General features: G+C 33.6%; 1 long non-coding RNA gene across 1 annotated transcript in view; it reads left to right on the forward strand.

Annotated features, from left to right (window-relative positions):
• The window catches only part of LOC115208791, an 18964-nt gene extending 3146 nt beyond the window's left edge, over positions 1 to 15818 (forward strand). The window contains exons 2-3 of the long non-coding RNA XR_003881249.1: positions 9450 to 9576; positions 15681 to 15818. This is a non-coding gene — a long non-coding RNA (uncharacterized LOC115208791). The remainder of the gene's footprint in view (positions 1 to 9449; positions 9577 to 15680) is intronic.
• The last annotated feature ends 1682 nt before the right edge of the window (positions 15819 to 17500 follow it).

Here is a 17500-nt window from a genome sequence, read left to right on the forward strand (position 1 = left end):
GTGTGTGTGTGTGTGTGTGTGTGTTTATGTGAATGGATGTGTGTACATATATATATATGTACGTATATACACATCTATATATGTGTGTGTGTGTTTGTATTCATGTTTATATACACATACACACACACACACGCACACACACGCACATATATATATATAGAGAGAGATAGATAAATATAGAGATAGATAGATAGATAGATAGATAGAAAGATAGATAGATAGATAGATAGAAAGATAGATAGATAGATAGATAGATAGATAGATAGATAGATAGATAGATAGATAGATAGATAGATAGATAGATAGATAGATAGATAGATATGTATACGTATATGTATATATGCATACAGTAATAATAGTAATAAACTACTTAATCTCCGGTAGGGTTAATTAATATCCGATGGAATTAATCTCCGGTGAAGTAAACCGCAAGCGGAGTCAATCTCCGATAGGAATGAGTAGAGAGTAAAAGAAGGGGAGAGAGTGAGAAAGAGAGAGAGAGAGGGGGGAGAGAGAATTAGTGAAGAAGAAAAGAAAGACGTACAGTAGAGAAACAGAGACAAGGTGAGAGAGCGAGAGGGATAGAGAAATCAGTTTCGAAACACTTTTTTTTATCTTAAGCTCTATTAATGGTGAACTAAGTTTTGTTACGAATGGTCTGTACTGTGTATTATATCGTAGGTAATTATCAGTGAAAAACCGTCAATGTTCATCTCTTACGTTTTTTTTTTTTTTTTTCCTGGCGTAAGAATGAATTCAAATATACTAGGGGTCCGTACGTTTTTCTTCATTTTTTTTTCATTTTTTTTCGTAGATTTTCTTTTTTTTTTCAAACCATTTTGCTACTTAATTTTGCTTTCCTCTATCTGAAATGGCTCATGCAATATTTTTTTTTTTTTTTTCAGCATTGTTTCTTTTTTAATGTTTAACTTTTCTTGTAATAATAATAAAAAAAATAAAATTAAATATATCCCTTTTTTTTTTTTCTTATGTCCTTCTTCGCTATTCCAATATTGTTTCAAGACACGCACATGCGTATGTGCGCGCACACACATATATACAAATATGGACAAACACAAACATACACACGCACGCACGCACACACACACACACACACACACACACACACACACACATACAGATATACGCATACATGCATATATATATATATCTATAGGTATCTGCTTATCTACCATTCTATTATTCTATCTATCGATCATATCCCTCTCTCTATCTCTCTATATATAGATATATGTATATATTTATATATATGTATATATATATATATATAATATATATATATATATATATATATGTATATAATATATATGTATATATATATATGTATATATATATATATATGTGTATATATATATGTATATGTATATATATATGTATGTGTTCAACCATTGATAATTTATCGCCTGTGAATATGAAATTCCTCTTCATTTCTCTGGAAATTTACACCTACACCATTGGAAATTGTGCATCTATACAAAGGATTAATTCACCCTCTCTGTAATGCTAATAAGCAGGAATTGAGACCCACCTCGTTGTGATAACAATGGATAATTTGTCGTCTGTGAGTATGTAATCCCTCCTCATATCTCTGGAAATTCATATGTACACTATGGATTAAGTCACCTTCTCTGTGATGCTATTAAAACTTTTTAAAATTCTGTGATAAGACTATACATCATCTTTAAAGAACTTTAATGAACTTTGGAAATCTGTTTATGTTACTTAATTATCTACATTACTTCATGAGTATAGCCTCAACCACTAGGCTGTCTAGAGAACTCACATGTATTTTAGCTGATGAGTACGGGACACGTTTATATGCTGCAATTTTTGCAACTTTTAATAAAGCCTGTCCTTGTATGAAACGATTGTACTAAAAACCTATCCATTCTTGTTGCTTCTTTCTCGCTTATAATCACCCCACATTACTGTATTGTTAAAACCGTATAGTTTTTTTTGGTGCATCTAAGTTAGGTACCATATTCAAGTAAATTCATTTAAATTAACTTGAATCTTTATTGCTTTTTGAATATATTCCCATACAGTCTGTATGTTTTTCTGGTACTTAATTTCTCAACAAGAATGGAAAAAGTAAACATTGAGTTCTCCCCTAAAGACATCCCCTTACATAGTATAGATGAATATAATTGGCTTCTCATTCATAGGATTAACGATTTCATTAGAAGAATCAGGTGGAAAACGTACCATTTTGATGTCAAACAGAAGAAGAAACCACAGGAAAAGAATACCGAAAAGAATTTTGGAAGAATTTTTAAAAGTAGAAAAAGTCCACCTCAGAACCCATTCCTGGAGAACTTTGAGAAAGACTTGCTGAATCTTATAGATGATATTAGCTTCAAGGAACACCCGTTAAGATACAACCCTCACCTTAGACACCTTAGGAACTTTATTCAGTCAACCCGGTGCAAACATGGAATCCTAGTACCAGCAGATAAAACGGGTAATATGTATAGAGTTGATTACGATCTTTATAGCAAATTAATTAGGAAGGAACTAAACTCCAAATATAAAATTACGACTAAGAACAATTTGAAAAAAGTAAACCTGGAAATGAAAGAGATCATGGAGAAATTAAATTTAACGGATAGAACAGAGCCGCTTAAACCGTGTGAGCCCAGGATCAACCTTAAAGACCACAAAAAGAATTTCTTGGAAAACCCTTCGGTAAGGCTGATCTGTCCAACTAAGTCGGACATTGGCCGACTTAGTAAATCTATCCTGGATACTGTTCTACCCAAAATAACCCCTCTTCTCCCCTTAAACCTATGGCTAAGTACGGACGAAGTTCTAAAATGGTTTAACTCTAACTAATACTAGTGGTCTGTCCTTTATTCAGTTCGATATTAATAGTTATTACTCTAGTATTTCCCCTATCTTACTCAACAAATCACTAATATTTGCCATGAATCGCTCCCTCATATCTAGAGAAGAAATCAATATTGTGCTACTAGCTAGGAAGACATTTATAGAATTTGAAGATAAATTATGGACTAGAGCAGATACACCTAATTATTTTGATATACCAATGGGTTCCAGTGATTCGGCTGAGGTAACCAACCTAGTAGGCGCATATCTATAAAATGCAATAAGCAAGGATATCCCAGAAATACAGGGGGGTCTATATAGGGATGATGCTCTGTTTGTTATCCCTAGTAATAATAATCTGTTATAGAAAGGATTAGAAAGAAAATTAATAAGTTCTTTAAGGATTTCAACCTCAGTATAACGTATGAACCGGGCACTAAAATAGTTAACTTCCTAGATATTACGCTAGACCTTAACTCCAAGCTGCATTACCCATTTAGAAAGGAAGGCGAAATCACGAATTACGTAAATAAATTATCAAATCATCCCCCAAATATAATTGAATCTTTAGTAAGAAATATTTCATTAAGAATTTCAAAATTATCATCCAATAAGGATATATTTAACTCCCATTCTGAGCATTATAATGCGGCGTTAACTAAGGCTGGATACAACCAAAAGATTACATTCGTTGATAATGAGAACTCACGTATTCCTAATAAAGAAGTTATCAGTAATCACGTAAGCAGCAATACAGACCAAGCCCGAAATAAAAGTAGAATTAATTAACGGTAAACGCTAATCTAACGTACAGGCCCAACAATTCAAATAGAAGCATTGACCAGAACATAGGTAACTCGGATAATATCGAAGTAGATAAACCAAAGATGCACACAATAAAAATAAAAATAATGATAATAAATACAATAACTCCGGTGAGATGAATAGTAATAATTCTACGAACCCTAAATTTAATAAAAAAGATATAATATGGCTGAATATTCCTTTCAACTGTGCGATACAATCGGATATACAGAACAAATTCAAAGTAATTCTGGAAAAAAATTTCCCAATCTCTCATAGATATCATAGAATTATTTCTAGGAAAACAGTTAGGATTTCTTATTCAACCCTCCCAAATATGTCCACTTTAATAGCTAAGATTAATAATAACAACATTAAACTAGCCAGGAAAGATAGAAATAAAAATAAAAATAATAATATCAGCATGAATACCAATAGCAATTATAATAATACTACCAACAATAAAAACAGCAATAGTAACTATCAAAACATGGGTGAAATTAGTAACCACAGAATGACTAATAACATTAACATTAATAGTAATAATAACAATACCGATATTAATAGAAGTAATAATGTTAATAATAGAAATAATAGAAATAAGGCTAATGGAGAAAATAAGGAGAATGAAAATATCATTGATATCTATAACAACAATATGCAGTCGGATAAAAAGACTAACAATAATAGTAACATTACCAATAATATAAGAAATCATGGTAGGACTTTAGACCTAAAAGATGAAACAGAAGGATCAATAAATAATAGCAATACTTTAGATATCAGCACCAACTATAGAATATTAATAACAATAAGGACAATTATACTCATGATAATCAAAATAATAGGAACCTAAAACATCTACCCAAGAATAATCCAAAACCTGAAGTTGTTCCTCCTGTGTGTAAGTGTAGAATAAAATCAAAATGCCCGGCACCTGGTCTATGCGGGGAAAATAATGTAATCTATAAATGTACCATTTCCACGGAGAATAAAAAATATTTTTACATTGGATGTACAATTAATTTTCTAGCCAGAGTTAGAAATCACATCTCGTCTTTTAAATTACGTCATAAAGCTGGTACCACCACACTTTCAAACAAAATCTGGGAACTCAAAAATAATAATAATAATTATAACCTTAATTGGGAAATAGTTAGGAGAGCAATTCCGTATAAAAATAGCAGGGTTGGTTGCCAACTATGCTCCATGGAGACGTATGAAATTCTAAAGCATAGAAAACATAGAAACTTATTGAATAACCATATCGAACTAGGTCAAGTTTGTGTCCACGCTAAATTGAAGACTTTAAAATATTTAAATGATTAGAATATTCGTAACTAGATAGATAGATAGATATAACTTGATTTTTACTAGTATAGCACTGCTTTAAGTAGATAACTAAGAGTTCTCACACTACAGTTATCTTTTTCCTTATATCTGCATCAGTTTTTTGAGAACAGGGAAATGAATAGTACTTATACGCTGCTTAATTGAGGCTTTATTTAATTTCAAACTCATAATTTTAAATCTTAATTTTAAATCTTCATTTTAATTTTTAATTTTAATTCTTAACTTAATCTAATTTAAGTAGCATAACTTTAATAAAATAAAATGAGTTACTAAAGCCCCATAATTCTATTTCAAAATTAAATAAATAAGGCTACTCCCTCGGTGATAATATGATTATCTTCATTATGATAGACAATTCCCTAACACCTTGTAAATGATCTTCTAAGATTTGACCTGTAGTCCGTCAATGTATGAATAATAACGGCAACTCCTTAAGACAGTAAAATGAATAAATTAAATAAATAAATTTTAATGACTTTTTGATAAGATTACACTTAGATTTTCCTAATGTATTTTCTTTTGATTTTAGCCTTTGACCCCTAAACCCCTGACCGTGTTATCTCTTTAGATTCTCTTTAAATTCATAGCTGCTTTCAACAGCAATAAATTAGCTGTTTTACTGGTCAAAGAATAATATTCCCCTCTAGTTCCTAGATGCCTGTAAATTAAAACCAGACTTGCCGTCTACTAATTCTTCTGTATAACTAGAACCCTCTTTTTTTCTTTTTCTTTTTTTCCCTTCTTTCCCTATTCTTTCTCTTTTCTCTTTTTTTTTCTTCTTCTTATTCTCTCTTCTCTTTTTTTCTTTTTCCTTTTCTCTTCTTTTTAGTCCCCCCCCTTTTGCTCCCTCCTCCTTTATTTTCTCTCTTTTCTTCTCTTTCCTTCCCTTTTCTGTTCTTTGCCTCTCTAGAAAGCCCTTCAGCCTTTAAAAGTTAAATAGCTACAGTCTCTTGAAAATAGCAGTAATGTGATTAATGTGGAAAATACCTAATCATATAGCAAGAATTGATACCTACCTCATTGTGTTCAACCATTGATAAATTTATCGCCTGTGAATATGAAATTCCTCTTCATTTCTCTGGAAATTTACACCTACACCATTGGAAATTGTGCATCTATACAAAGGATTAATTCACCCTCTCTGTAATGCTAATAAGCAGGAATTGAGACCCACCTCGTTGTGATTAGCAATGGATAAATTTGTCGTGAGTATGTAATCCCTCCTCATATCTCTGGAAATTCATATGTACACTATGGATCAAGTCACCTTCTCTGTGATGCTATTAAAACTTTTTTTAATTCTGTGATAAGACTATACATCATCTTTAAAGAACTTTAATGAACTTTGAAAATCTGTTTATGTTACTTAATTATCTACATTACTTCATGAGTATAGCCTCAACCACTAGGATGTCTAGAGAACTCACATGTATTTTAGCTGATGAGTACGGGACACGTTTATATGCTGCAATTTTTGCAACTTTTAATAAAGCCTGTCCTTGTATGAAACGATTGTACTAAAAACCTATCCATTCTTGTTGCTTCTTTCTCGCGTATATATGTATATATATATATATGTATATATATATATATATATGTTTGTGTCGAAGGCAAAGATCTGTGTTTGCTCTAAGCTCAGCTGATGTTATATATATATATATATATATACCTAAATATATATGTGTCTGTGTGTGCGTGTGTGTGTGAGTATACATACATTCAGCTATCTATCAGTCAACCAAACAATCGATCAAATAAACATATATATAAAGATAGAGAGAGAGAGAGAGACAGACAGACAGACAGACAGACAGACAGACAGATAAATAGAGAGAGAGGGAGAGAGGACATTTGTAGTTATTCAATGGCCCATACATATTCACATACATGCATGCAAGCATACACACTGTCTTCATACCAATCTTCAGAAATTAGGCTTCTCAAAACCAGAAAGGAGAAAGCTAATTCGAAGACTACAGATCCAATCCATCACTGGAACTGTAAAAGTCTGTAAAACTTTGCAGAAGTTTATCATTTAAATATATATGAACATGTCTAGATATGTAACTATGATTGTAATCCAATGAATAAAAGAAATAAACGATAAAAGAAAAGATGTGCCTTTATAGAAACTCCAAATTCTGTATGTATCTACACACAACAATCATACGACTCACTTGACAACAAAGAAATGTCTTCGTAATCGCATCACAAACTAGTTGTTGAACATGACTATATTTAAGCCACAGCTCGCATATCATATCATACCTCAGGGAACAGTGGTTGGGGGAGGGAATATAAGTGATACAAAAGGGATAGAGGGAGTGCTCGATAAAAGTGTGAGGAGAGATGTTTTGAGATGAGGAAGAGGTGACTGCAGCAAGTGATGGTGAGAAACGGTAGTGGCTAGGTGGTGTGTATGTAGATATGTGAGGGCATGGAGAGTGTGCAGATAGGCACTTGGAACGGATTCATTAAGTGAATAACATCAGCTGAGCTTAGAGCAAACACAGATCTTTGCCTTCGACACAAACTACATAATTGGGTGCATCAGCGGTAAAAAGGACTCTCGAAAAGGAGGAAAACTTTAGGTACCTTGGTGCCTGGATATCACTCCTCGTTTAAGGGAATTTGAGTGCAGAAGGTAGTTGCCTGCAAAGAGTTGCACTACATGAGAAATATGGGAAAGTCTGTGCTCAGAAGGCAGATCAAGTTCCTTCTCGAGCCACGCCTAGCGCATAAGGGCCGGTTTCCCGGTTTCCTTGGCATATAGGTTCCCCACCTGGACGGAACGCCGGTCCGTCGCAGGTGAGCTGCAAGAGGAAAGAGTAAGAGAAAGTTGTGGCGAAAGAGTCAGCAGAAGTTCTCCATAACCTTCTGCTGGAGCCGTGTGGAGCTTAGGTGTTTCGCTCATAAACACACACATCGCCCGGTCTGAGATTCGAACCCGCGATCCCTCGACCGCGAGTCCGCTGCTCTAACCACTAGGCCATGTGCCTCCACAAGGCAGATCAAGCGTAACCTCTTCCACTAAAATGTTGATTCTATTCTATTATATGGCGTATAAATATGTTCACCAACAGCTTCCCAGGAGAAATCACCGAATGAATGCTCCATATGACCGTTTGTTCTTTCTTTCAGTCAATCTCGGCAGGTATATCCGAGATGTTTGCATTCAAATGCCCGGAATAACTGGAAATTTTATGCAAAAATTATAAATAAATGGAAAACGAAAATAATGAGAATCAACAGCAACGACAAAACAAGTCAACCCAAATTTTCTGAGTACAGTCCACCAAACGTATAGGGATGGCAAATAAAATATATTTAGATTCAATACCGAAAGCATATAAGCACTTTTCATTACATCACCAATCTGCAACACTGCGCCTTCATCTTCCGATGAAGAATAAATGACGCAGCATAAATAACGAAAGTATGTCAGGAAGAAAAGGCAATGAAATCCTTCCACAAGGAAATGAAAAGTAAAAAAGAAAAAGATTAAGAGAACAAAGATGAACTAACATTTACTGATCTTCGAAAATTAAATAAAAAGTTTAGACAAAATTACATATCTATAACGCCACGAAATTTCCAAAGAAATTAGAATGACACAAAAGCATTATTTATATTTACTACATAAACAACATCCAAAATGTAGATTACTAGCAAAATTAAAATTTGAGCTCTTCACTGAACTTAAAACAGAATAACCTCAGAATATTGGTGTTTTTCGACACCGAATACAATACAAAAAACTCCTTACTGGTGTTTTTGGTTGCACTCGAATACAGCGTGGGAAACGGTTAAGTGAAATGGCTTGTGAAGTGCCCTTACACAACTTAATCCAAAATGTATAATGTTTTATTTCCTTAAATGTTATCTTGTTTTAATTATTGTACGTTTTTTTATACTATTTGCTTGTATTTCTGTGCCTATGAGCATTTGTATGTATGCATGCGTGTGTGTGTATTTGTATATTTATATATATGTATGTATGTATGTATGTGTGTATGCATGCATGTATGTATGTATGTATGTATATATGTATGTATGGATGCATGCATGTATGCATGTATGTATATATGTATGTATGTATGTATGTATGTATGTATGTATGTATGTATGTATGATTATACATATGTTTGTGTATGTATGTATGTGTGAAAGTGAATCTGCCTTTAAAATTCTTTATACGTCCTTCCATACACAGTAAACGTCTCTTACTCACCTTTCGCGATTTATAGACTTCTTTTTTTACACTCTACACTATCACTCCTTTCTTTATAAAACCCGAATCAAAGTTTTAGATTTTGTATTTCCTCCAGCCCATTGGCTTATAATAAAAACAAAACTGTGTGGTACTCGTTATAATAATCAATATAAACATGATAATTTTTGAAATTAGATATTTTCTCTAAGATATATTATTTTTATGTGAAAAGGGGCAGTCCTGAACGCTACAGCACAATCTCAGCGTTGTCCAATCTGTCTTCCAGTAGTGAAGATGATATGTGCCTCTAACAAGATCACGTACTGGAACGAGTGCATAATGCGATGGAAAATTTGCCGGTAAGTAAACTTAATGTATCTATACAAGTATGTAGGTATTTCTGAGAAGTTGAGTGAATGCATTCGCATCTATATAAAGATGTATATGTGTGTATAAGGGTAAAGACCCCCTTCGGTCATGAATGACCATGGGATTGCACCTAGAAAGTTACCCTCCTAGACACAAGTCCGGGCAATGTTGTTTATGGAAGACCAGCAGTCGCCCATGCATACCAGCCTCCCCCTCTCCACGCCACCAGTGTTATCCAAGGGAAAGACAAAGGTCGATACAGCTTGGCACCAGTGACGTCGCAACTCATTTCTACAGCTGAGTGAACTGGAACAACGTGAAATAAAGTGCCTTGCTCAAGAACACAACACGCAGCCCGGTCCGGGATTCGAGCTCACAACCTCACGATCGTAAGCTCGACGCTCTAACCACTGAGCCATGCGCCTTCATGTGTGTATACCTATATGAATATTAATATAAAGAAACAATAATAAATCTCTGTATGCGTTGACAAGAGGCAATGACCTCGAAACTATAGTCCGTATGTAGTACCCGGATCTTCGAGGGAGGATGACCTCCCTTTACAAACAAACAAGGACACTGAGATAGTGTCTAAAGTCCTTCTGGTGACGTTGATCGCCTGGGGCTAAAAGCATCAGTAACACCACAAAAGTGCCTAGCCACATTCAGATGGCTGATACCCCTTACGTTAATATTAATATACTTATACATATATAAAAATGCATATATAGACAGATACACGCATGCACACATATATATATATTCATTTATATTACTATATACATATATACATACATAGATACATGCTATGTATCTATATTTTACATATGCATAATATTTTACATGCAATAACAATTGCATGCAAATTTACTGGCACGTTCTTTCGCTTAACTGGGTAGTTAAAAGTACAAACTCAAAATGATATATATGATATTTTTTGATTATTTTTTAGGCGCCTCATATTTCTAATGACAATTCAGAGCTTTCCTTATAGTGCCATTAACTTCTGGTCGTTTAATATACATACATACACGTGCACACGTGTACACACGCACATATATGTATATGTATAAACACACAAACATATGTGTATATGTATATGTATACATACACACACACATATATATATATAAGAATTTTTTGCGTAATGAGATAAAAAAACCAAGGCTGTGTAGATATTAGAGCATTTATAGATAGGTCTTACAACTGTTTCAAGGATATTTATTAATTATATCCCTTCATCGGAGACGGTGTGAGAGGATGGTTAAGTAATAGTTAATTTAGTTAATTTATATAAATAAATAAATAGATATATATATATATATATATATAATATATATATATATATATTATATATATATATATTTAAACACATAAGACATCTGACTCACTAGAAAGAGCAGTTAAACTCCAAACCACTAATAGTTGTAATTCTGAAAGGGAAAGAGAAATAAAAACGTTTATATATATATTTATATATCGTTTTGAAGGCGCATGGCTTATTGGTTAGGGTATTGCAGTCACGATTGCGAGATCGTGGTTTCGATTCCCAGACAGGCATTGCGTTGTTCTTGAGCAAAGCACTTAATTTCACGTTGCTCTGCGATCATTTCACCACCCGACATCTGGCACATAATGCACCTGTACAGGTAGTGTCGATTTGATGGAGGTAATGAGTTTATGTGGACACAAACATTTGATCTCTGTACATACATACATATATAAATATACACACATACACACACACATATATATATATATATATATATAATATATATATATATATATATATATATATATATATATATATATATATATAGGGAAGGGAAATGTGTTGTTGAAAATGAACCTAAATTTCAAAAACTCGTAAATGTTTAAAATACATTTATTTACATATATACCAAACTAGTTCCAACAATATTTTTGTTTATAAATGGTAACAATTGAAAATTATGAATTAGAAAAACATCTTTAAAATTTTCAATGTTGAAAAATTAACATGTTCAAAACAGATGAATTTAGCATTATGAATTAGGAAGACAGGTGCTAGTTTGAATGTTCATAGCAGTTAATAATATTAAAACTGTATATCAATTTGTTTGAATGTTTAAAGTTCATTAATGTTAGTGGTGATCGGCAAGTCATACTAAGTTTTAAAGGGAAAAAACAAGGGAGAAAGGAACATTATAAAATAAGGAATTCGGTTTACAGTTTCTCTGATCTTCTTTCCGTAGACGCTTTCGCTTATAGTGATATGTTTTGGGATCAGATGTATTTGTAATTTTTTCTGCGAGCGAATCTGATTTTTGATTCGTTAAAATACTGGTAACGTTTTTTGGTGGTCAAGCTTGTCGTTCCGCTTGATTGGCTTCCCTGTGAAGACGGTCATCAGTCGTTCCGGCCGGCTGGTTCTCATAAAGGGTTTTTTCGTTGTATTTGGTGAAGTTCGGTTTTGATTGGTCTGGAGTTAGGTGACGTCAGCAACTGGTGTTTGATAAATTTCGTTGGACTAGAGCAGTGCTTTTCAAACTTTCTGCTGGGGTGGAACCCCAAGGAAACATTCCACTGGCTCGAGGAACCCCTGTGCAATAATTTAATAGTTTTATGCACACATATCTGCACAGGAGAATTAAAAATTACTGCTGATTTTGGCAGTTTTGTAACTTGTTGCGGAACCCCTGGACTGTACTGGCGGGACCCTGGTTGAAAACCACTGGAAAAGAGGTAGGTGATATCGGCATCTGGTGTTTGTATGGTGATTTGGAGTAGCGGTTTCGAAACCCCGGCTGGAAGATTATTACTAAAGTGATGTTTTTTAACTGTTTGTTGTTCCTGGTCGTTTTTCTGTGGAGAAATTGAGTCTTTTTTCTTTTCTTTTTACTGCTTTTTCTTCTTTCTAAAAGATATTCAGCCGCGGTTTATATTTTTAATCTTTATGTTTTCTTTATTTAAACGGAATTAGGTTGAAGTATATATATATATCTGTGTGTGTGTGTGAGAGAGAGAGAGAGAGAGAGAGAGAGAGAGAGAGAGAAGTTTTGGTATCCATAAGACCCGAAATGGCAAGTAAGTTAGTTAGCTAGTTAGTTAATTTGGCTCAAAAGCAAATAGCAAGGCCATGTAGGGGGACATGGAGTTAAGTACAGGGTGGTGTTCATGTAAAGAGTTCAGGCCACTTGAGGTCCAGGGAGGCTTTGAACAAAGCGATCGTCGGCATCTTCACCATCTCGTCTGGCAGCTTGTTCCACGGATCCGCAACCCGGACGGAGAAAGCTCCTCTCCTTCGATTGAGATGAAATCGTCGCAGGTAGAGCTTTTCGGAATGACCCCGCAGCCGACGCTCCGGAGCAGGAGTGAAGAACAGCTCTTTCGAGAGGTTACACTTCCCGCTTATGATGTTGGACTATGTAAGTGCTACGGAACGACTGTCGTTAGACACCCAGTTCAATAATAGTATGAATAAGAAGTCTATTGCGGGTCGTGTGTGAGCATGTATATGATAAATAAAATGAGACAACAAAGCCAAGGTAGTGTGAAATTTCTAGGACATTTATAAAGAGAGTCTTACAGCTGTTTCAGGGATATGAGGGATACCTCTTCATCAGAGACGATATGAGAAAGTTAAATAGATGGAAATAGAACAGTTCAATATAGGAAGTTATTCTGTAAAGGGAGCGATATAGGAAGTATAAGTGGTCATAAGAGAATAAAAATAAATATATACGTTGGATGCTGCAGTTGCAGTTCAATTATCCAAGTACTTTCCTTGGATAATTGAACTGAAACAATAACATCCAACATATATTTTTATTTGTATCCTTATTTCCATTTATATTTCCTATATCTCACCCTTTCCAAAATAACCTTTTATGTCGAACTCTACTATTTCCTTCTATTTAACACTCTCATGTCGTCTCTGAAGAAGGGATATCCCTCATATCCCTGAAACAGCTGTAAGTCTACATTTCTCTTTATAAATGTCCTAGAAATATATATATCGTCAGTAGATCATAAATCCGAAACTCTAAGTTATAGAGCAGTCGATAGCTATGGTCGGTCTATGGGGTTACGCTGAGTTTCTTCAGATCCTAATGGCCGGTAGCCTATGACCTCTCTTGAAAGTTGAGTGAGACAAGACCTCGTAGCTACTTGTTGAACGCTCGAACAAAGGGTTAAGCACAAGGGATTTTCTCCCTTAGACCACAATCTATAGTCGGCCATATGTCTTCTATATTATAATGAAGGAAGCTGCTAATCAATTAGGTATTTAACAATTACTAAAAGAATGTAATTATTAAAGGCTTGACCTTCTGGAAATTTTTTCTAAATTCATATTCCAAGAAGTTTCCTGTAATTTCGATTTCTGAAATTTATTGAATATTTGAACTACAAGTTTTTCACAAATTTAAATATTCGTTGAATTCACAGCGGAGTAGATTTTAATGTTTAATAAACAATATCATTCATTTGCAAAAATTTCTCACCTCTATTTTCATTAATGATAATTTAATATATGATATATTCACTTCAAGGTTTTCATTTCGAGTTTTAATTCGCTATTTGCAAAACCCACAATTTATTCTATACACGTAATGTAAAAGAAATATTTATTGAATGGATAAATGCTATTTAGCAAAACAGCCATGGAACTTTGAGGATTATGATACGGGGCACGATTTCAAGAATATTCTCAGTTTCCGGAGTTAGTTAAATTAATATTTTTGATAAAATGAAAATTTTTAAATATACTGGTATAATTTTGTTTGTTTTTTTTAAGTTAAGAAGTAATTTTGTTGATATGGCCGTTTGGAACGCTATAAGCTTTACTATAATAACTATGCGATCACTGCTATTTCTATCACGCTAAACGTAGTTGGGTTACCTTGAAGTTTGTTTAAATTAGAAATATATTACAACTACGATAAATTACTGAAAGTAAGTGAGATTCTTTTATAAATTGAAATTTTTTAGGAAAATTTACTTTCTAAATTTCCTTTTATTATTGAATATTTCAAGTTCACGAATTTAAATATTCGGTACAAGATAGCTTTTAACGAGCTTTTATAGGTTTCACTCCCTGGAAATTTTTGATAAATTCCTCTATATCGACAAATATGCAGTTTCGAAATGATTGTTATTACTTAAATTCACGAATTTAAATATTCGTTGCCAAGCTTTACATTTACTGCAGAGTCAGTTTGAACATTTGATAAACAATATTGATATGATATGGCGAAATTTTTCGTTTTCATTTGCGACACAGTCTCTCACTCTCTCTCCCGCCTCTAAAATTGATTTCATTAATAATAATCTATTTAATATATATTCATTGCAATTTTTTCATTTCAAATTTTATTTAGTTATTTCAGATGAGGAAATCAGGTATTTTGTTGACTTAAATTTGCTGTGTAAATGTTCTCAGTTTATTGTTTATACATATTGGAAACAAATTATATTGGACAACTTATTAAAACTTACTGAAGCTACGGACTCACGCGACTTATTTCTTTTCTCTCGTTATCTAAAAATTATCAAATAAATTTGTTACTATGACTATTTGATATGCTATAGATATTTAGGTATCTCTATGTGATCCCTACTATTATTTTGCACACTAAAGTATTTGGACTACCTTGGTGTTTATTTAAAAAAAGATTATGACTGTGATAAAATGGTGAACGCAATATTTACTAAGCAAGTAAGCATTATTATATAAATAAATAATTAGACATAAAATATCGTAAAATTATTAGAATTGGGAAACAAATGTGAAAATATTATCAAGTGGCTAGCAGAAAACCGCCCAGATGGCGGTCTTTCTGCTAGCACGAATAATGACGATTTTCTCATAATTTCCGAGAGAATATCTATGGCATCTGACGACTTTCTTAGTTCAGGTCACGCGAACTGTTTCTAATGCATACATGTAGATTTCTACAAGTAAATGTGCGTGTATGTGTTTGTGTGTGTGTGTGTGTGTGTGTGTGTGTGTGTGTGTGTGTGTGTGTTGTGTGTGTGTGTGTGTGTGTGTGTTTGTGTGTGTGTATGTGTGTGTGTTTGAAAGTACTAAAATATTTTCGTTTTTCTATTATAGAGGCAAAATACCGAAAGATGTTAAAAAAATCCACGACGGTCCTTGTCCCAAATAGTGAAACTACGTGGAGCAACACAGCCAATATGAATGGGTACTATTGATGTAGTATATACCAAATAAATAAAATGATTAACTATATATAATGCCTTTATATTGTTCTTTCTGAGTGAATCCACCAATGATTAAACTGACAATATTCGATTTTGACTAAATTCTACTCATATTGTCATAGCAAATTTTCTTCTTGTTGATATTACAATTCAGCCAAAGGCGACTAACTAGCAGAATCGTTAGCACACTGGGTAAGATACTTAGCGGCGTTTTATCCGTCTAAATGTTCTGAGTTTAAATTTCGCCGAGGTCAATTTTATCTTGCTTAATTTCAGGAGTGATAAAATAAATGCCAGTTGAGCACTGGAGGTCACGGAATCTACTTCTCCTCTATCAGGTTTGCTGCTTATAATAAAAAGAAAGGACTATTACTGTTCAGCTGTAATTCAGCTATGATCGAGCAAACTTATGATAAAAGTTAACTATTTAGGCATGACTGTCATATCTGCTCAGTGGAGGCGCAATGGCCCAGTGGTTAGGACAGCGGACTCGCGGTCATAGGATCGCGGTTTCGATTCCCAGACCGGGCGTTGTGAGTGTTTATTGAGCGAAAACACCTAAAGCTCCACGAGGCTCCGGCAGGGGATGGTGGTGATCCCTGCTGTACTCTTTCACCACAACTTTCTCTCACTCTTACTTCCTGTTTCTGTTGTACCTGTATTTCAAAGGGCCGGCCTTGTCACTCTCTGTGTCACGCTGAATATCCCCTAGAACTACGTTAATGGTACACGTGTCTGTGGAGTATTCAGCCACGTTAATTTCACGAGCAGGCTGTTCCGTTGATTCGGATCAACCGGAACCCTCATCGTCGTAACCGACGGAGTACTTCCTTCCTTCATATCTGCTCAACAATAGCTCATTACATGTTATATCATCAATGCTCAATATGAGTTGCGCGTGCGTGTTTGTATGTATCATTATAGCTATATATATATATATATATATATATATTATATATATATATATATATATATATATATATATTTATATTTATATATACACATAAATACAGTTCTATCACACACACACACATACATATATATATATATTATATATATAATATATATATATATATACAAGATAAGAAAATGGAGAAATACATCTAAATCAAATATCAATTACCAGATAATAGTCAATCACATACTTTATTAAACCACCACATAAGAGATTGTAGGGTTAAATATAAAAAAGCAGAACAAATCAGTGTACATAAAGGAATGTACATAAAAAGTGTACATAAAAGAGTAATGTTGTATAATAAGTAGAATATATATATAAGAGAATGTAAATATAAGTAAATATATATATATGTATAGATTACATCTTACAGCTGTTTCGGCCATGTAGATAAGTATGTCTCATTTTACCATATATATATATATTTAAAATTTATAGGCGCAGGAGTGGTTGTGGTAAGAAGCTTGCTTCCCAACCACAGGGTTCCGGATTCAGTCCCAAAGCGTATCAACTTGGTTAAGTATCTTCTACCATAGCCTCGGGCAGACCAAAGCCTTGTGAGTCAACTTGATAGACAGAAGCTCAAAGAAGCCTGTCGTAGATATATATATATATATATATATATATATATATATATATATATATATATGTATATATATATATATATAAGTCAGTAAATGGTGGGGTTGTGTTAACCGCACGTGGAGAAATGATACGAAAGAAAAATTTATAATAAGGAAGAATGCTAAATT

The sequence above is a fragment of the Octopus sinensis genome, linkage group LG1 (assembly GCF_006345805.1).
Source record: "Octopus sinensis linkage group LG1, ASM634580v1, whole genome shotgun sequence".
In the NCBI taxonomy this organism is placed as follows: domain Eukaryota; kingdom Metazoa; phylum Mollusca; class Cephalopoda; order Octopoda; family Octopodidae; genus Octopus; species Octopus sinensis.